We start from the raw sequence: 22822 nt of genomic DNA, 5'->3' as shown, positions 1-22822 counted from the left end.
GACGATTAACTTATGTCATTGACCACTAAAGGTCTATACACAGCTGCTCTAAAATCTTGCCCGAGAAAAGCAATATTATACTCACTGTAATGCAGAGAAACCCTGAAGACAGTGTAGATATGAAGACAGATCTTTCTATTTCTCCCTAGGGAATTATAAGCATTGTGGAGACTTTAGGAAGCTACATTTAGTCAACTACTTTGATTTAGCTACTGGAATGCTACTGTGTGTGTGTAAAGGACGTAATTTCTGTTCTTATTTTTACATCCATAAATCCCTTTAAAATAAAAATATCTTCAGGGGTGCCTGGGTGGCTCAGTCAGTTAGGCGTCTGACTTGATTTCCACTCAGATCATGATCTTGCGGGTTCCTTGAGTTCGAGCCCTGCATTGGGCTCTGTGCTGACAGCACAGAGCTTGCTTGGGATTCTCTGCCTCTCCCTCTCTGACCCTCCCATGCTTTCTCTCTCTCAAAATAAACAAATAAACTTTAAGAAATAATAAAAATATCTTCATATAAACTCTGAGAAGGGAGATGATTTTCAGAAATAGTAAATAAAAAAAAATTGTGCTGTCCAGTTCACAGTAGTCCCCAGCCCACTAGAAATATGTACAACCCCCCACACCCCCACCCACATGATGGAGTCCCAAACCTTTAGACACTTCACTTTCTGGTTCTTCTTCCCCTCTCTGTTTCATGGGCTTTGCAATGAGCATGCGCCATGGAATACAGGGAGGAGGGACTGAAAGTCTCTGTGTCACCTCAGGGAATGTACATTTGTTCCAATTAGACTACTTTTTGCCTTACGTGGGCATAGGTGACGTCCGGAAAAGGCTGGAACCTCTGTAGGACCCAGCCAATGAGGAACCAGGGGAAGGCCCTGCGTGCAAGGAGATAAATTGCCTGCTGTAACTGTCCTGAGTATGTCGGTCCTTCAGACACCCAGTCTTCCAAGAAAGTTGATTAAAGCCTTGCTTCACTGTGCTCTGAGCCTCCGCATCCCTTTGACTGGGTCAGTGGGTTTCTTTCTCACATGAACTGTGATGATTACATAGGAGATAACAGAACAGACCGAAACTGTGTAAGAAGTTGGCGGTTTTGGGGCACCCGGGTGGCTCAGTTGGTTAAGTGTCTGACTTTGGCTCAGGTCATGATCCCGTGTCTCATGGGTTTGAGCCCCACATTGGGCTCTGTGCTGACAGGTCAGAGCCTGGAGCCTGCTTTGGATTCTGTGTCTCCCTCTCTCTGCCCCTCTCCAACTCACACTGTGTCTCTCTCACAAATAAATATTAAAAAAGTTTAAAAAAAGTTGACGGTTTTTATATTAACCTTAGTATTTTATTACTAGTGTTTCTATTGTTAAGCAGTGATGAATCTCCTTGTATCATCAAATATGATGGATAAAAGGTACCCAATGCAAAGTATTCACAGAGATTTAGGGGAAGATGAGTGAATCATTACTTCATGCTTTTGACCTTTTTATTACATAGGTGGTTTGACAAGATTAAACAAACATTGATTATTTGGCACTGAAAGTTCTTGCTGAGTTACAAAGCGTAAAAGTGGTTACCACAATGCTGGGGGCATACTACAGCTGACCTTTGATCAACTTGGAGGTTAGGGATGCTGTGCCCCCACCTTCCCTGCACTGTAAAAAATCTGCATTTAACTTTTGACTTCCCCCAAACTTTGCTCTTAGCCTAGTGTTGACTGGGGGGAACCTTACTGAAAAGAAACAAGATGATTAACACAGAATTTTATACACGGATCATATACTGTATTCTTAAAGTAAGGTAGTGAAAAGAAAATGTTAGGAAAATCAGAAGGAAAACAAAGTATATTTACAGTACTGGCCCTGTATTTATTGAAAAAAAAAATCCAGGGGCGCCTGGATGGCGCAGTCGGTTAAGCGTCCGACTTCAGCCAGGTCACGATCTCGCGGTCCGTGAGTTCGAGCCCCGCGTCAGGCTCTGGGCTGATGGCTCGGAGCCTGGAGCCTGTTTCCGACTCTGTGTCTCCCTCTCTCTCTGCCCCTCGTCCGTTCATGCTCTGTCTCTCTCTGTCCCAAAAATAAATAAAAAACGTTGAAAAAAAAAAATTAAAAAAAAGAAAAAAAAATCCACATACAAGTAGACCTGCACTGTTCAAGCCCATGTTATTCAAGAAGTCAGCTTGGGTTCCTCCTTACATGCTGGGAGCTATCATCATCATTAAGGACACTCCTACCACTCTTCCTCTTTTCCTCTGTGACCTTTCAGCCTTGAGTGGGCGGGAGGGCCTTGTCAAGGTCAGAATGTGGGGAGGGGCTGGGGCAGCACCACCCAGCTCCAATCGCACCTTCCTTGTTTACTGTGTGACCTTCTGTGTTACTTAACTTCGGGGATGATAACAGAATGAATCCCATAGGTGCAGGCAAAGAAATCATGATTTAATACAATAGTACTTTAATCAATAAAGAGCTTAAGAGGAGAAATGGGTCTCTGTCCTCCCCCCCTGCCCCCAAACCCCCGCATGGCTGCTCTAGTCTCCCTTGAGGGTCATCCAGACATGGCTTACAGATGCCTTTCTTTCTTCTCCTCCCATCAGGACTTTGAGGGAGTCTTTATTTTGCCAACTTTATATTATCAACTTTTAACAAAATGTCTGGAACAGAGCAGCTTTAAAAGAAAAAAAAGGTAAAATCTACCAACCCCCTCAACTGGTCCCAGAAATACTTGGTGTGGTGCAGAAGAGAGGCGGCCAAGACTGCCCCATGGGACATCCACTGTCCCAGGTAAACAGGAAGGAAATCCTTCGTAAAAACGTTTAATCAGAGTCCTGCAATAGGCATTTCTGCTTTTCTCTTTTGCGTTCATATTTAACTACGCTGAGGTTGTTTTTACCCACATCCTTTCACTGGACTGGAAGCTCCACAGGAGCAGCGTTCTGAAATAGCATGTGGGTCAGCCTTCCTCCACCGTCCCCCAATATCCCCCTTCATTTTTTCCCAAGCCAGGAGGTCGATCTGTAGAGAGTGTCAATTGATCCCTTGGTTCCCCTCCAGCTTCCTGTGATTTGTGGACCCTGGGAGCCACAGCAAGAGGCCAGGGGGAGAAAGGAGAGAGAGAAGTCATGTCTTTATTTCGCAGGGTCCTGCCCTGTAAAGTCCCCTCAGGAGGGGGCCTTCTCTTTGCATGATCCTGTAAACATGCTTCTCCAGGATCCTTTGGACAAGGGGTGGGTACAGCTCTATTATTATTGGCCCCAGGGGGCTGCACCACCCCTTGTAATTTCTCTCCACTCCTCCCAAAGCTTTGTTAAAAGTGCCTTTTGTAAGCCCCCCAAGAAAGGATCTAGTGTTGCCATCTGTTTTCTGCTGGAGCCCTGACTGATACAGTACTCTAGGTATACACACAGAGAGCCATAAAACAACCATCTTCTTTCCTCCCACTAGGCAGCTAGACAGCAATGTTTCCTCTCTTAATTCCTATTTAGGACCCAGGTACTTCCCCCTTGCTGCTTACCACCTATTCCTACAAATACTTCCGTGAATTCTAAAATGATCAAGACTTCTCCATTCTTTTTCTTCCTTTAGGAAATTCTTTTGAGAGAAACAATCTTTGCTATAACTTCGGAATAATTTTCCGTATCTTAGTTTTAGTTTTAGTTTTGTTGTGTACTTTTTAGAGGCATCATTTCACTTGATGATTATACTCTGCTGTCCATGTTTAAATTTAGCTACGGGTGATAATATAATCTGAATGGAAAGCGGTAAGTTTTCCAAGATAAATTCTGCTCTTAATAGCTGAATTTTTTCAGTGAATAGTAAGAGTTTTAAATAAACTCACAAACATTCCATTAACAAGAAATGTAATATAAAATAAACTATTTTTGAGATAATTCAGATACAACAGAGATGCTTCTACTTTTCACTTCATTTTTTTTTCAATCTAGTCCAGATATTACAGCAAGTTTAAAACGTATTTGAGAATAATCAACAGATATTTAGTTACAATAAAATTCTGTCTCTACATACCATTTTGGGAAATTCTACTGCTGAATTGTGAAATGAACAGCTAATTACTATGTTAACTTTTTCCTTCTGCAGGTACAGTCTTAGTATTACAGAATTCTTTTTTTGTTGTTGGTAAATCAACCCTCCCATTTGGTGAGGATCATTTTCCAGCTAAAAAACTGTAAAACAAATCATAATGAAGTTCCTTGCACAAATAGATCTAAAACCCAGAAAAGTCTAGCAGTGAATTCTACATCTTCTCTATTTAAACATATAGTCTGATATTAACCACGTGTATTTCTCATTATTTTCATCTTGCTTTGCATTCTGTCTTCCTTTTTTGACTGTTACTCTTGATATCATATAAAAGAGCCAAATGCAATGGAAATAAGTGCCTATACTAAATTAGTCTGGTTTGTCCTAATGTTTGGACAGAATTGACAACAACAGAAGATTCAGGAAGCTGAAATCTTAATAATAATAAGCTGCACTTAACTTACCAAGAACGTGCCCTCCTATTTTGGGTGAGAGGGCTATAAAGCCAATTGTACATAATGGGATGGGTGAGGATGCCAGTTAAATCAGAAAATGGGCTATTCATCTTGTAGGTGTATGTGTTTTGGAAAATAGCCCATTTCTCTTGTGCCATGGCTGGGTCAATTTCACTACACATATGAATGGTCAAGGAAGTGAGTGCTAGTTTCCACAAAGATTCAGAGGATGTCAGAATGATCGAAACCCTCCCAAAGGCAGCAATGCATATGACGATTCACTTAAGTGCACTTTTCCCAACCCATATGGCCATGTTTCATCAATTTTAAGTCGCACATTTGATGAAAAAGGTCACTTAAAATTACTGGTGTCTCACAATTGCTGTTGACCAGCAAGGTGGCCATGGAGGTTGTGCCAGGGCAGGGCAGGCCGTGGGGGTGACATTTTATCTGCTGCAGGTAAAGGGGATCGCTTGTTTTGGAATACTGAGTGATGGATGGGTATGGCTCATTCCCAGTGGCGTGTTTGATGAAAATGATCATCTCAACAACAGACAAGTGGGAAGGGCCAATGGTTAGGGAAAGTCATGGCTGAAGAAAGCAAAATTATGGCTACAGCTACATGTGCATCCAGGGAATACCAGACAGGACCCAAGCTATTCACATACTCCTAACCAAACCTAAGGTTAAGCAAATGTACATAAAAAACCTCAAAGGGCCTAGAAAAAGTAAAGGTCAGAGCAGAATTTAAAACAGCCTGAGCTTTGAATGCATTACTTACACCACACACAGATGCACGGATCATGGACAGAGGACTTACTGGCAAGGTGGTTGAGCATAACTTCGCACCACCAAGCTACAGAGATACATGGGAAAACCCCCAGAAAAGCAGACCTAAAAATTAAAACAAGAGAATATCTATGGTCTATGTATACATACAAACTGAGCAGTGGTATCAGTGGAAGCATATGACAGAGGAGACAAATTTCACAAAATTAGATCCAGTAAATTACTACACAATGAAATAAAACCCAGTGACAATAACAATCTTCAGATTATTATTGTTATTATTATCAGTGGAAATATCTAAATACAGAGTTGCTAATATTATCTAAATCTCCAGTCTTCAACAAAAATATTGTGAGACATGCAAAGAAACTGGAAAGAGTGACTCGTACTCAGGAAAAAAAAGTAGTCATTAGCAAAGTTCGAACATCCCCTAATACTAGAGCAGACAAAAGCTTCAAAGAAGCTCTTAGAAAGAAGTCCCAAGTAGTAAAGGAAACCACAGTTAATGAATTACAGAAATGCATGATGGAGGGGGGGGTCCAAAATGGTGACACAGGAACACCATGGACTTACATCCTCCACTGGGTGACTAAATCTACATGCACAAATAAAGCAATAGCTCCTGAAGAACAGAGAGATGACTGAACAGCTTCTGCACAACAAGGAAGAGAGTGACCACACAGAAAATAACAGAAGAGATGACACAAGGGAATGATGGGTAAACTCACACCTAGCACTGTGACCTGCAGTAAGGAGGGATAAGACTAAGGGACCATCAGTAGATTCACCATCCTGGGCCACAGAAAAGTGAACTAACCTTAGAGAGTCTGCCAAACAGCAGAGGAGCTGCTAGAACACTTTCCAGGGGTCAGTGGTGCTGGTGAACACCACTGTTTACATTCCCCCTGCACCTTGATAATAGATGGAAGCAGAGTCTGGGTGCCCCAACCTGCCTACTGCCCCAGTGAACGCTGGGTCCATAGCCCACACCAGCCCTAGCTGCTCCTCAAGGTCGCCCCCAACCTGTGCCACCCAAGTTCCACCTCTCTCACCAAGGTGGCCCTAGTATGGCACTGACTGGGACATTCCAGGACAGAGCCCACTATAGCGTAAGTAATCTCATCAAGGCAGCACAGGTACAAAGCAATTCCAGGACCCTCTAGCCTGCACCTGCTTCAGCTCCAGTTGTCCCAGTAGGTACCCCCTCACCCCTATGTAGAGCTTCCTGAGATCCCTTGGCCTGTGCCTGCCTCAGCTTCATCCATCTTGCCACAGTTGCTCCCGTGTGGAGTGCCCGGAACCCCCCAGTCTGCACTGCCTCAGTTTTTGCCATCCTGCCAGGCATGCCCTGCATAGAACACCCTGGAACCCTCTAAGTCTGTGCCTGCTTTAGTCTCAGCCATCTTGCCAGGGTGGTTCTGGGGCAGACTGCCCTGAAAGCCCAGCCTGTGCCCACTATAACTCAAGCCAGCCAACTAAAGCTGTCAGGTATACACAGTCTATACAAGGGACATTACTACACAAGGCCACTCCCCTTTAAGACCAGGAGAGATAACTGTTTTGCCCAATTCATAGAAACAGGAAGACCAACAAAATGAGGAGACAGAGGATTGTGTCCCAAATGAAAGAACCAGGCAAAATAACTAAATGAAACACAGAAAAACAGTCTTCCTGATAAAGAGCTCAAAGTAATGGCTAGAAAGGTGTTCATAAGACTTAAAAGTGATGAACTCACTGAGAACTTCCACAAAAAGATATAAAATATAAAAGAGAACCGATCAGAGTTGGAAAAATACAATAACTGAAATAAAAAATACACAACAGTGAATCAAGAGCAGATTGGAGGATGCAGAATGGATCAGTGATTTAGAAGACAGGGTAATGGAAAGCACTCAAGCTGAGCAGAAAAAAGAAAAAAGAATTAAAAAAAAATTAGGATAGGTTAAGGAACCTGTGAGACAACATCAAGCATGTGAACATTCATACAACAGAAATCCCAGAAAGAGAAAAAACAAGGAACAGAAAAATTATTTGAAGAATAACTAAAAACTTCCCTAACCTGAGGAATAAAACTACCATCCAGGTCCAGGAAGCAAAGGGAGTCCAAAACAAGATGAATTCAAGGATGTCCACACCAAGACACATAATAATTAAAATGTCCCAAGATTAAAGATAAAGAGAGAATCTTAAAGGCAGAGGAGAAGCAACTAGTTATGTACAAGGGAAACTCCATAAGGCTATCAGCTAATTTTTCAACAGAAACTTTTGCAGGCCATAAGGTAGTGGGAATATAATCAAACTTCTGAAAGAAAAAAAAAAAAAAAAACTCTACAACCAAGAACACTCCACCTGGGAAGGTTACCATTTAAAAACTTAAGGAGAGATAAAGAGTTTTCAGACAATGGTGGAAACAATCCCACTTACAATTACATCAAAAAGAATACCTAGGAATAAATTCAACCAAGGAGGTAAAAGAGACCTGTACTGTGAAAACTATAAGATGGTGACAAAAGAAACTGAAGAACACACAAATAAGAAGATACACTATACTCATGGATTAGATGAATATTGCTGAAATACCCATCCTACCCAAAGCAAGCTATATATTCAATGCCATCCCTACCAAAATACCAACAATATTTTTCAGAGAACTAGAACAATCCTAACATTTATGTGGAACCAAAGAAGACCCAGAATAACCAAAGTGATCTTGAAAAAGAACAAAACTGAGGGTATCCCAATTCCAGATTTCAAGATACACTACAAAGCTGTAGTGATAGAAACAGAATGGCAGCGGTGCTAAAAAAGACACGCATCAACAGAACAGAGAGACTAGAAATAAACCCATGTGTATGCGGTCAATTAGTCTACAACAAAGGAGGTATAAACTGAAGACAGTATCGGTTGAAGACAGTCTCTTCAACCAATGGTGTTGGGAAAACTGGACAGCTACCTGGAAAACAATGAAACTGGACCACTTTCTAACACAATACACAAAAATAAACTCAAAATGGATTAGATACCTAAATGTGAGAGCTGAATCCATAAAACTCCCAGAAGAAAACAAAGGCAGTAATCTGACATCAGCTGTAGAAAAATTTTCCTAGATATATCTACTTTGGTAAGGGAAACAAAAGCAAAATTAAACTATTTGGATTACATGAAAATACAAAGCTTTTGCAAAACAAAGGAAACCACCATCAAAAAGACAATCTACCTGATGGAAAAGATATTTATAAATGATATATCCAATAAGGAGTTAATACCCAATGTATATAAAGTCCTTATACAACTCAACTCCAAAAAACAAAACCAAAAAAAAAAAAAAAAAAAGCAATTAAAAATGGGTAGAAGACATGAACAGACACTTTTCCAAAGAATACATGCAGATGGCCAACAGACACATGAAAAGAGGCTCAACATTACTCATCATCAGAGAAATTCAAATCAAAACCACAATGAGGTATTACCTCACAACTGTCAGAATAGCTAAAATCAAAACCATAAGAAACAACAAGTGTTGGTGAGGATGTGGAAAAAAAGGAACCCTCATGTATTGCCGATGGGACTGAAAACTGGTGCAGCCAATGTGGAAAACAGTATGAAGTTTCCTCGAAAATTAGAATTACCATATGTTCCAGTAATTCCACTACTGGGTATTTACCAAAAGCAAATGAAAATACTAATTCAAAAAGATATTATGTACTCTTATGTTTATTGCAGCATTATTTATAATAGCCAAGATATGGAAGTCATCAAGTGTTCATCCATACATTCATAGATAAATGGATAAAGAAACTGTAACATACATATCCAATGGAATAACACAACCATAAAAAGAATATTGCTCTTTGAAACAACATGGATGGATCTAGAAGGTGTAATGATATAAGTGAAATAACCAGAGAATGACAAATACTGTACAATTTCACTCATGTGTGGAATTTCAGAAACAAAAATAAATAAGAGACCAGCAAAAAAACCACACTCAAGGGGCGCCTGGGTGGCTCAGTCGGTTGGGCATCCGACTTTGGCTCAGGTCATAATCTCGTGGTCTGTGAGTTCGAGTCCTGCGTCGGGCTTTCTGCTGACAGCTCAGAGCCTGGAGCCTGTTTCAGATTCTGTGTCTCCCTCTCTCTCTGACCTTCCCCCATTCATGCTCTGCCTCTCTCTGTCTCAAAAATGAATAAACGCTAAAAAAATTTTTTCTTTAAAATAAAATTAAAAAAAGAAAAAAACACACTCAAATATAGAGAACTGGTGATTGCCAGAGGAGAGGTGAAGGATGGGTGAAATAAGGGATGAGCACTGAGTACTGTATAAAATTGTTGAATCACTTATTGTACACTTGGAATTAACATAACACTGCATGTTAATTATGCTGAAATTTTAAAAACAGATTAAAAAATTTTAAAGTAAAAAAAAATGAAATGGGTCTAGAAGGTGACTAGAATCCACTGAATAAGATGGAAAACACTAGAAATGGTAAACATGTGTGGTAATAGAAAATACTCTATAGGTGTATTTTTTCATTTTGTATCTACCTACGTTAAAAGATATGTTATATAAAGCAAGAATCAAAAAACTTTTACTGAGCTTACTACTTATAGAACTATAACTACATATGGCAATATTAATGCAAAAGGGGAGGGAACAGAATTATTTTCAAGTACATTTTCTACATTTTAGTGGAACAAAGTTAATAGTAATCTAAAGAGATTGTGAAAAAATAGATTTATCTTATGATCCCTAGAACAAATGCAAAGTAAACAATTTTTCAAATATAGTTTAAAAATCAATGGAGGAATTAAAATGGCATACTACAATATTTACTTAAGACAAAAGAAGGCAGTCAAGGAGGAACAGAGGAATAAAAAGACAGAAGGCACATAGAAAACAAGTAGCAAAATGGAAATCTGAATTATGTTAATTCAACTACACTTATTATTATTATATATCAACGGTCCAAAAACTCTAATTAAAAGGCAGTTGTCAGACTTGATTAAAAAAACAAGACTCAACCAACTGCATGCCGTCTACAAGAGACATACTCGAGATTCAAGGATACAACTACGTTGAACGTGGAAGCATGAAAACAGGTATGAATGCCATGACTGGCCTGGAATGGCTATAGTAACATCAGGCAAAATCAGCTCTAGAACTTTTACTAGATACAAAGAGATACTTTGAATAAAAGGGTCAATACATCTAGAGGACTTAACAATGATAAATATGTACCTAAAGTGTGTACCTAAAACAGGGCAAAAATTAACAGAATTAAAGGGAAAACCAGTAGATTTCAGTAATTGATAAGACAACTGGGAAGAACAGCAAGTCAGCCGACAGAACACTTTGCCCAATGTATACAAAATATACATTCTTTTTGAGCTTACATGGAACATTCTCTGAAACAGACCATACACTATGCCATAAATGCTTGGATTAGAAAAGTGGTTTAAAATCAATAACTTCAGTTTCACTGTAAGCAGATATATAAAGGGTAAATTAAATCCCAAGTAAATAGAGTATAGAAAATAAGAACAGAAAGGAATAAAATAGAAAGCAAACAGAGAAAATTAACATAGCCAAAAGATGGATGTCTAAAAAGATTAGTAAGATAAATAAATAATACTAAAATGATTATATTAGCAAAACTGATTAAGGATAAAAAGAAGGGAAACTCAAATTATTAGTATAAAAATAAAGGTCATACCACTAGGCACCCTATGCTAATAAATTCAACAACTTCAGTAAAACAAATTCCTTGCAAACCTCAGTCTACCAGGACTGACAAAAGACAGAAAACCTAAATTGTCCTGTATCTTTTCAAGAGTTGAATTATAAAATATTCTCACAAAGAAAACACTGGCTCACATGACTTCAGTAACATATTCCGTCACACCCACTTAATGAAGAAATAGTATCAATCTTATATAACTATTATAAATAAATAGAGGTGACGGGAATAATTCTCAATTCTTTTTGAGGCCAACAGTACTGATATTCAAATCAGACAAATACAATGCAGGAAAAGGAAGCTACAGATCACTATCCTTCATGAGCACAGACTAAAGGTCCTGAAAATATCAGTAAATCAAACTCAGCCATAAATATTAAAAGGTAATATATGATGACCAAGTTAGGTTTATCCCAGAAAGGAAAAGACTAATTTAACATTTGAAAATAAACATGCAATTAACCACAACAACAGAATTAAGGACCGAGAACCCATAAGATTTTAAATGATGCAGAAAAGTCTTTAATAAAATGCAAACCCATTCATAATAAAAACCCTCAGAAAATTAGGAATTGATTAGAAAATTTTAAATCTGAAAAAGAACAACTGCCAAAAACCTACATCTAACATCACACTTTATAGTGAAATATTGAACATTTTCTCATAAAATTGGGAACAAGGAAAAAATATCTTCTCTTACCATTTCTGTCCAAGAAGTTACTCTGAAGTATAATAGGCTAGTGCAATAAAGAAATAGAAATAAAACGTGTAAAGACCTGAAAGGCAGAATTGTAGCTTTTTATTTCCAAATGACATGATTACGTATCTAGAGAATGCTAAGGAATTTACAAAAGAATTATTTGAACTCATAAACGAACTTGGCATAATCATAGGGCATATAAGGTTAACATAAAAATCAACTGTATTTTTGTATACTAGCAGCAATTAGAAAATTATATAAAATAGTTCCACTTAAAATGACATATTAAATTTTTTAAGTACTTAGGAAAGAAACTTTAAAAATGTATACGACCTAGGGGCACCTGGGTGGCTCAGTTGGTTAAGCCTCTGGCTCTTGATTTTAGCTCAGGTCATGATCTCATTTTGTGAAATTGAGCCCCAAGTCAGGCTCTGTGCTGACAGCATGGAGCCTTCCTGGGATTCTCTCTCTCCCCTTCTCTTTGTGCCTCCCCACTCACACTCTTTCTTAAACATTAAAAAAAAAAAAAAAAAAAAAAGAAATAAAAATGTGTAAGACCTGTTCACTGAAATCTATAACGCACTGTTCAAATATCCATGTTCATAGATTGGTAGACTTAATATTGTTAGGATATCAATTATCTTTAAATTCATCTGTAGATTCAATGGAAACCCAATCAAAATCTTAGTGGGCTGTCTTATAAAAATGGACTGATTTTAATATATACATGGAAGTTAGAAAGATCTGAAATGGCCAAAAGAATCCCAAAAGAGAAAACCATGATGGAAAACTTACATTACCTTATTTCAAGACAATATGAACACATAGTGTGATACTGGAATAAGGACAAAGTGACCAACAAACCAGAACATAGTCTAGAAACATATCCACACACATGGGGTCAACTGATTTTCAACAAAGCTGTTAGAGCATTTCAGTGGGGGTAAAGAACATGTTTTAGACAAATGGCACAGGATCACTGGATAATGTATAGAAAATGAATGCTAACCCTGGTCCCATACCTTATATAAAAATTGATTCAACCTGCATCAGAGACTGAAACCTAAAAGCAAAAATTACAGTTTTCAGAAAAAAAAACTGTAAGAGAATAATTGCTATCCTGGAATAGGAAAAGATTTATTTGGACAAAAAAAAGCACTAAATATAAAATTGGTAATTTTTCACCAAAATTAAAAACATCTGCTCATCAAAAGATACTTAGAAAATGAAAGGTACATGTTATAGACTGTGAATAAATATTTGCTATATATATATTTGATATATATATATATTTGATATATATCTGACAAAGGACTTGTATCCAGAATATATAAACAATTTTACCAATTAATAAAAAGACAAAAACCCAAGCTGTTAAAGACTTGGAATACACCTCACAAAAAAATATGTACGAATGGCCAATATGTGTAGGAAAATGTGCTGAATATTAGTATTCCTCAGAGGGATACAAATTAAAGCCTCAATGTGACACCACATCACACTCACTAGAAGACTGACAATATTGACTGATGTAAAGTACCTAAATCACAACCAGTTTTTACAAATTGACAGCCTTTGAGTCAGCAATTCCACTCTTGGGTATTTAATCAACAAATGAAAATATATACAATGAAAGACTCTCATGGGGCGCCTGGGTGGCGCAGTCGGTTAAGCGTCCGACTTCAGCCAGGTCATGATCTCGCGGTCCGTGAGTTCGAGCCCCGCGTCAGGCTCTGGGCCGATGGCTCGGAGCCTGGAGCCTGTTTCCGATTCTGTGTTTCCCTCTCTCTCTGCCCCTCCCCCGTTCATGCTCTGTCTCTCTCTGTCCCAAAAATAAATTAAAAACGTTGAAAAAAAAAAAATGCTAACACCTCAATTCATAAGAGAAAAAAAAAAAAACACTGGAAACCCCAATGTCATCAAAAGAATAACAATAATATGTTTATAAGACAGAATAGTACTTAGCTGAGTGAACTATACCACACAATGATGAATCTCCAAAACCTTATGCTGAGTGACAGAACCCAGATGAAAGAGTACCTATTGTATGATTCCACTTGAATGAAGCTCAAAAATAAACAAAACTAATCACTGGCAAAGGGATTAAGAGGAGTAGTGCTCATGAAGGGTGGAAACTGACGGGTGAGGAGTCCATGAAGAGCTTCTGGGGGCAAGGGATATGTACAGCTCCATTAGGGTATGGATACACAAGGCAATACATTGTTAAAACTCATTAAACTGTACCCTTAAGATCTACATATCTTAATGCATATAAATTTCACAAAGGATTACTGGATCATTCATAGATAAGACTGTAGATTAAACTTCCACTTTTTAGTTTAATATTCTAGACCTCAGTCTTGTGTAGCTCAGATTCTCCTTAATTAAAAAGTACAATCAACCATTAAGAGCAGCACAAGAGGAGACAGCATCTGGATGTCCAGGATCAAACCAAATTGTGACTGGCATCATCAATTTCAGTATATTCCTTTTGTTAAAAACTTATTTGTGATTGTAAAACACTTACATGTTATTTATTTTAGCCCCAGATACAGGCTATTATATTTAATTCCTATAAAATCATCCATGCTCACAACTATGTAATACTAATAAATCTGGAATGCACTCTGATCCTTACTTGGCTAAAAACAGACTTTCTTTCTTTCTTTCTTTCTTTCTTTCTTTCTTTCTTTCTTTCTTAACGATTAATGGAAATAAATCCTGAGGATTTATGCTTTAACAACATTTAAATAATTATGGATGCAATTGGTTATGCTGGGTTTTTGGGAGAATCCTGGCGCAGATACTAATTTGCCGCTTTTAAAAAAAATTTTTTTTAACTTTATTTACTGAGAGAGAAAGAAAAAGAGAACACGTGCATGCACAAGTGGGGGAGGGGCAGGTAGAGAGGGAGAGAGCATCCCAAGCAGGCTGTGCACTGCCAGCACAAAGCCTGATGCGGGCTTCAACTCACAAGCCATGAGATCATGACCTGAGCAGAAGTCAAAAGCTCAACCCACTGAGCCATCCAGGCGCCCCCTAACTTGCCTCTTATGCTTAATATATTGCATAGTACACCTGTCTTGTGGCTCCTCTATTTGCCTCCAGTCTCTCTCACCTCATCAACTCACCATTCATATTGCTACCAGAATAATTTTCTTAAAAATGGATTTCCTCATACCAACAGTCTGCCTTCTCCTTTAAATATTACCAAATAGCCTTTTACAAGCTCTTACCAATTACAGGACACATCACTAATGCTGATGAGTGACCTTACTGCATAAAAATATCATATATCAACCTAGTTTTGTAATTGTCTTATCAACATTCAAGCTACGTTTTGTAATACTGCATATTCATTGGATGACTTTCTGGCAAGGTACTAAGAATCAACACATGCATAGAAAAATCCCAGTTCTTTATAAGTTAACAATGAATTTGGGAAACAAGGCATAGACACTAGATAAAGTGAAGCAATAATGTGAAAGGTCTATGATTTAAAAATCAGCATTTAAGCAATAATTTTCCCAGGAGTTCATTCAGAATGGTTTCCTGCAAGTAGACCTTAAAACTGAACCACAGGGGCACCTGGGTGGCTCAGTCGGTTGAGCGTCCGACTTCAGCTCAGGTCACGATCTCGTGGTCCGCGAGTTCGAGCCCCGCGTCGGGCTCTGGGCTGATGGCTCAGAGCCTGGAGCCTGCTTCCGATTCTGTGTCTCCCTCTCTCTCTGCCCCTCCCCCATTCATGCTCTGTCTCTGTCTTAAAAATAAATAAAAAGGTGTGTTCCTATTTAAAAAAAAAAAAACAACTGAAACACAAATGCTTCATTTGGGGGAATATGTGAGGGTAGAGTACAGGAAGAAATCAGCTAGCTGGTATGATGATGCCAAAATATGAAAGCCTAGCAACTCAGATTCTTAAGTTCAGACTTTATTCCAGAGGTGGTGAGGGGTAATTTAGAGGTTTCCAAGTTGAGAAGGCGCAAGCATATGGAAATAGTTTCTTGAATACAAAGCTATCGTCTTTGTACAGAGGACTCCTACAGGAAGTAGCACAGGTCATAGGAACAGGTAAGGGTATAAGCAGATAAAGAAGAGTAGACAACCTATGACACTGGGGTCAAATGGCTTTCACAGTTCTTATTACATGCAATTATTACTTTCTATTTCTTTGTTTTTCTCCCTCATTAGACACAAAATCCTTGGAGGCAGAATCAATTTATTATTACTTGTTATAATGCTTTCCATTATTGTTACAATATTAATTCCTGGCATATAGTAGGGACTCAACTCTTGTTTTAAAGAACACATTGGGGTGCCTGGGTGGCTCAGTTGGTTAAGGGTCTGTTCTTGACTTCAGCTAAGGTTATGACCTCATGGTTTGTGAGTTTGAGCCCTATGTGGGGCTCTGCACTGACAGGGTGGAACCTGCTTGGGATTCTCTCTCTTTCTCTCCCTCCCTCTCTCTCTGTCTCTCCCCCCTTTGCTTGCTTTCTCTCTCTCAGAATAAACTTTAAACAAATTTATAATGAACACATTAAGAGCGAGAGGTATGATTGCAGGACCCTGGTTCCAGGATCTTTATCACTCCAAACTTAAAGTCTTTAACTTTTGTAGGTCTATAGATTGTGGCTAGATGCATCCCTAGGTGAGGTGCTCAATTCAAAGGAAGAGTCTTGTCATCTACATTTTCTAGAGAAAAGGCATATAAAAAAAAAAAATGGACAGAACCCCTTGATGTCTACACTAGAGGGTAAGACCTTCCTTTTGTTCTGATTAATAGATTCATAAGAATTCTTAAAAGCCACAGGCTCTGATGGAGTTGGTAACTGTCAAGGGCTGCAATGCTTTTCTCCTTTTCCTCAGCATTTTTCCTGCAGCTCCTTACCTCCCTCAGTGAAACGGCAATAGGTTCCTTAACATGAGTGACAGCTCCTACTATGCATACATAATCATAGTAAACCCTCAGTAAGTAATTAACTGGATGACTGCTTGTATGAATCATAGCAAGTTATGGAAAAACTCCTATTCTGCAATGACAATTTCTAATTAATGTGAACATGAAATATTTATGATTTATAGCAACACAGTCACAAGAAGTGGTCTCAGAATCAGGAGACAGTCTCCACCTAAAATTTAGTTTTCTGTTTCTCTGTGTTTCCTTTATGGTCACATGCATTCTGTAATAATTCATACTCTTTGCTATAGGTCTTTTTCTACCCTGAATTCTACTCATCTTCCAAGTTCCAGCTCAAGTGATGACATTTTTCAAGTCATCAAGCTCTTTTGTATACTTAATTTCTCTGAATTTTTAGCACTTGTTTTAATTAACCTGGAGCTGCCTCAAGATAGCTCTTCTTTTACCATGTTATTTTCAACTGCATTTAACACACTGACTATACATTTACTATCAGTATTGCACAGTACTAGGTGCCAGGTGGGAGGGGTGGGGTGACAATAAGAAAGACATATGCACTTCCTCTAAGGATTCAGTGTGTTGCTATAACGATCCAGAGTAATGTATGATCAATGTCATGAAAAAGAAGATAGAGGTGGTGTAAGTAACAGCAATATAAATTAAGATATATAAAGTGGGGTTTGAGAAGTAACACCAGGTTGGAGGCTACAGCAAGTATTTTTTTTCCAACACCTTTTTCCTTCTTTCACCTCTTGTGAGAATCTTTTCCCCATTTCCATTCTCCAGCTTCAATAGGTGACCATCTGGACACAGTGATTGGTCTAAAGGCTGAACATGTGACCAAAGCCAAGCCAATCGAAGTCCTTCCCACCCAAGTGTTTTCAAACTCTAGCTGAAGGAGACTGCTTTTTTTTTTTTTTTCTTTCCTAGTTAAAAGTTGTAAAACTGTGAGACCAAAGTAGCCTGTGGCCACATCTACTTCCACCAAAGTCAGAAGTGCTGGTCTGAGATAATTTGGTAGGCGTGTGGAGAGAAGCAAAAAGCAGCAGCACACAGTCCTAATCATGTTCAAGCTCCTGACTGTTACAAACTGAATACCTGTGTCCCCCGAAATCCATGTTAAAATCCTAATCCCTAAATGTGCTGGAGGTAGGGTCTCTGTGAGGTAATCATGAAGTCAAGAAGGTGGAACCCATATTGGGATTAGTGCTCTTCTAAGAAGGGAAAGGGAGACCACAGCCCTCTTTCCCAGCCATGTGAGGACAGAATGAGAAGGCATCCTTCTGCAAGCCAAGATGAGGGCTCTCACTAAAAACTGAATGTGGGGCGCCTGGGTGGCTCAGTCGGTTAAGTGTCCGACTTCAGCTCAGGTCACAATCTCACACTCTGTGAGTTCGAGCCCCGCGTCGGGCTCTGCGCTGATGGCTCAGAGCCTGGAGCCTGCTTCCGATTCTGTGTCTCCCTCTCTCTCTGCCCCTCCCCCGTTCATGCTGTGTGTCTCTCTCTGTCTCAAAAATAAATAAACGTTAAAAAAAATTAAAAAAAAAAAAATAAAAACTGAATGTACTGGCACATTGATCTTGGATTTCCCAGCCTCCAGAACTTTGAGAAATGAATGTTTGTTGGTTTAAACCACCCACGCCTATGGTATTCTGTTACAGCTGCCCAAACTAAGACACCGATCCTACCTATTTCTGAGGTCAGATTCACCCCTGACTTGCCCCTACACCATTAAATTGCTGGCATTAATACAACTCCAGTTCTGGCTTAAATTAGTTTGAGATAGGCTTCTGTCCCCTGCAGACAAAGTGTGCTGGCTAACCTGGGAAAGTCACAAGTACTGAAGGGAGAACACTGCATTCAAGACCACTCTTGAAGGATGGGTAGGACTCCAAAAGGTGAACAAGAGACAAGAGGATTCACAAACAAAGGCAGAGAGGAGAGAAAGGGCAGGGCTGTGGCCAGAAACAACGCACTTAGGGAGTTTGGTGGGAAATGAAGCTGAAGGCAAAGACTGTTATTATAGCATCTTCAAATCTTGGCCGCAAGGGTGGTTTTTTGGTGGCTTAAAGTTGTGGTAGGCTAAGTAAGTAAGGCCCCTCCCCCAGAACATTCAGATTTTAATCCCTAGAACCTGTAACCATTACCTGACACGACAAAGGGGACTTTGCAGGTGTGAATAAACGCAAGAACTTGAAATGGGGAGATTATTTTGGGTTATCTGAGAGGACCCAATAATCACAAGTGTCCTTATAAGAGGCGGACAGAAAGGTCTGGTGAGAGGAGGAAGTGTGACCATAAAAACAGAGTCAGAGGCAGAGGTGTGACAATGGGAGCAGAGGTCAGAAACAGAGACCTGAAGGTGCTACACTACTAGCTTTGAAGCTGGAAGGGGCCACGAGGCAACAAATACAGGCAGACTCCAAAAGCTGGAAAAGACAAGGAAACAGACTCTCCCCTACAACTTCTAAAAAGAATGCAGACCTTGTCAACACCTTGACTTTAGCCCAGAAAGTCTGAGTTCAGATTTCTGATCTCCAGAACTTTAAGATAATATATTTGTATCGTTATAAGCCACTAAATTTGTAGTAACCTGTTAAGAAAGCAACAGAAAATGAATTCCAATCTTTTATGTTTGTTAGATACTTTCTAACTTCAGATGTCATTGTCGGTAACTACACTGTAAGCTCCTGGATATAAATCCCATGTCACATACTTCTGTGTGTCTTTACACAGAGACTGTTCAGAGCTGGGTCAATTAAATCTCAGGAGTTTGTATAATTCACAGCAGCTGACCCTGTTTGAACTATAGCATTTGATAATCTGGATCTTGAGGACTTACTCTCTTTTTTAAAATATTTATTTTGAGAGACAGAGGATGCATGTGTGTGCCAGAGAGGGGGGGAGGGAGAGAGGGGGGGGGGGAGAGAGGGGGGGGGGGGGGGGGGGGGGGGGGGGGGGGGGGGGGGGGGAGAGGGGGAGAGAGGGAGAGAGGGAGAGAGGGAGAGAGGGAGAGGGAGAATGAATCTCAAGCAGGCTGTGTTGTTAGCACAGAACTTGATGTATGGTTCAATCTCACAAACCAGGAGCACATGACCTGAGCTGAAATCAAGAGACACCTAGCTGACTGAGCCACCCAGGCACCCCATTACTCTCCTTTTGAAAAAGAATTATTCAATACTTGATTATCCCAAAGTATTCCTTTTTTTTTTTTTTTTTCCTTCCACAGCTCCACTTTTTTTGGAAGGTAGAAAAGCTTACAATCAAGTCATGGAAGAGGCTGGACTGGGCTTGAGAGGTAATAACTTGCTTGGATCGGATTTTAATATTCTTGAAATTTGTATTATTTTGAGTATTTAATGGCAGGGAGACCTATTTTGAGATTCATTCTACCCTACAGATTCTGCAGTAAACACTCCTGCATATTTTGATAGTATAATTCTTATGGCAGAAATATTGTGCCCAAAACAAATGTATTTTTTTTTTAACTCTTGATGATTGAAAGATGGTATTAGAGGACTATAGTATTTTAAAATATACTATACACATCTAGGGGTGCCTGAGTAGCTCAGTTGGTTAAGTGTCCAACTCCTGGTTTTGGTTTAGGTCACAATCTCACGGTTCATGGGATCAAGCCCTGCATCAGGCTCTGTGCTGACAGCATGGAGTCTGCTTGGGATCCTCTCACCCTCCCCCACTTCCCCTATCTCCGCACCATCCCCCACTCACACTTTCTCTCTGAAGATAAACAAACATTAAAAAAACATATACTATACACATCTAAATGTGATTCGTCTTTAGAACTTAAACGGGAATTAAACATTTTTATGTGTGCATAGAATATAGATGCATCAATGATACAGGGCTAGATCCTGCATATTTTGCTTATTTTATTTCTTATTTAATGAAGTCTCATTTTTCATCTTTTGAACATTTGAAAATGTCTGGTTATATGTTAAGGGTATTTGTTTTCATTTTGTTCTGTTAGGGCAGGGAATTTTAAATGCTACCACCTCACCAGCTTTCAAATATAGACTGAAATACCTGCTTGACATATGGACACGTCCAGATATAAATATATGCAGCCTCCTTGGGCAAAAATCTCCAGAACGCTGAGTTTACTGACTGTACAGCAAAATGACCTATTTAGAGAAAAGGTCAGCTGATTATAAAAAATCAAAATGATGAACAACGCAACTCCAGGATGGGGGAGGATAGAGAAACCTCATTTTACCTAAGGGAGAGAAACGATACAGACCACACATCCACCAAAAGCAAAGCAAACTCTTCTGAAGTTCTGGGAAGATACGAGGTTTATGCCAGTGATTTCACCTTCAGTGAGCCACTCAAATTCTCCATGTCTTCCTATATCATAGGAAGGGGCTGATAAAAAATCATCACCTATCCCATCTGAATTCAGCCAGGCACTAAATTAAAATTGACAGTTATCTGTTAGCTTTGGGAGTGGATAGACAGATTGAAGGAGTCCACGTCTAAAACCTCCCTGGGTCTGTTGGTGTTATTTCCATCAGAAATGAATAGAATGGCCGTTAACTGCCCTGCTGCCATAGTCTGGAATCTCCATCATAATAACGATCGGATACACCCCTAGCACTCTCTTTAATTGCTATCTTGTTTCAGGAATGCTCAGAACGTGGTTGTTCGTCATCTCACTGTGTACAGGAACTCAGTAAACATTCAGGAATAAAAGCAATTTTTAATTAATTCCGATGATCATCCAAAGCCCTACTGGTAAAATCATTTCTTCTTTTTTTATTTTAAATAATTTAGGGCCCATTCCAGCCTATCATTCAAGGGTCTCAAATATTTTATCTTCACACACCTTGGCACACCTCTGATTTTTTTCCTCTGCTGTATTCTTCCTGAATATTCTCCCCTCTTCCTTCCCTCTCTGCTTTTTCCTCTTTTCCCCTTCTTTCCCACCCGATGCCCCCCCCACCATGTACATGTACACACACACACACACACACACACACACTCATTCTACTTCCGTTCTGAATTATCAAACCAACAACTAGCATTAGAGTGTCCACTACACCAGGCACAGTGCTAAGTGCTTTCCATACATTGTCTCATTAAACCTCACAGGAACTTTAAGTCAAATGCTATTTTCAGCCCGGTTCAGTGATGAGGAAACCAATGCTCGGGAAGGTTGAGGAGGAAGACGCACTGCCACAAAGTGGCGGAGCCCAGATACCAGACCTAGCGCTTTCGGATTCCAGAACCTGAAGCCACACAATTCTCTGTCATGGTTAACATCTTGAAAGCTTTCACAACCCGCGCTCCCTCAGCCTCCAAACCAGACTGGAGAAGGGAAAGAGGCAGACAGCTCCAGCCATGCAGGATTTCTCTAATGAATGAATGCACGAATGAGACTCTTGGTCACCTTGGGGATCTGCTATGAAACATGTGGCTTATGTGTTCTCCTTTGCAGACTGTTCCATTTTCCGGCCTCAGGTATAGGTCTAGTAGATACAAAACGCCCTGGGATCCTAGTAGCTGTGAAAGCTGCACCATGTAGCCCCTGGTTGTCCCTGATGGGGGTCACATCACAGCTGCTGCTGCTGGGCTGCCAGAGGCCCTAGGCGACACTCACTCAGGCCTCTAATGTTGACGGCCATCACTCTCATGGCTGCTACTGCCCTCACCGAGGCCGACGTGGTAGTGTTGATGGTCCTTGCCCCATCAACTTTATCATGGGCTCCTGAATGACTTCCCTGGTTTCTACTCTCAAAGAATTTTCAACAGGGTTCCTCAGGGCTTTAGTTCAAACACATGGCAGGGATCCACCTGGAGATATACCGAGAAGTAAAGCAGCCTGGGACGCTTTCCAGCACCCAGAGACTAAGACGGACCCCACCCTCTGCCACCTCACAGAGGACTTCCGATCTGCCCAGGTCACATGTGAGAAGGTGGCTTCTTCTTTTAAGAGTCTTATTCCCATGGTTTAGGGCACTCTGTCACCTGCTAACTCAAAAGATCCAGTAACGGTGTCTCTTATCCCCTTCTCTTTTAATTCCTAGAAGCCAGAGTAGGCAGGGGATGAAAGTTAGGTTCCACATCTTTTTACTCTAATAGGATGCTGAAGGAACTGCCGAATGAAAAACCACCAAGTACAGATCAGATTTGTAACAAATGTGCCTTGAAATTTTCTTACACTCACTTTTAAAAA

General features: G+C 39.8%; 1 protein-coding gene across 1 annotated transcript in view; it reads right to left on the bottom strand.

The window, feature by feature from the left end:
• The window catches only part of LOC125922699 (NACHT and WD repeat domain-containing protein 2-like), a 92484-nt gene that overhangs the window by 49004 nt on the left and 20658 nt on the right, over nucleotides 1-22822 (bottom strand). The gene's annotated exons all lie outside the window — the stretch shown is intronic.

The sequence above is a fragment of the Panthera uncia genome, chromosome B1 (assembly GCF_023721935.1).
Source record: "Panthera uncia isolate 11264 chromosome B1, Puncia_PCG_1.0, whole genome shotgun sequence".
Taxonomy (NCBI): Eukaryota; Metazoa; Chordata; class Mammalia; order Carnivora; family Felidae; genus Panthera; species Panthera uncia.
Note: the sequence above shows the minus strand (reverse complement) of the source record. Positions and strands in the feature narration are given on the sequence as shown.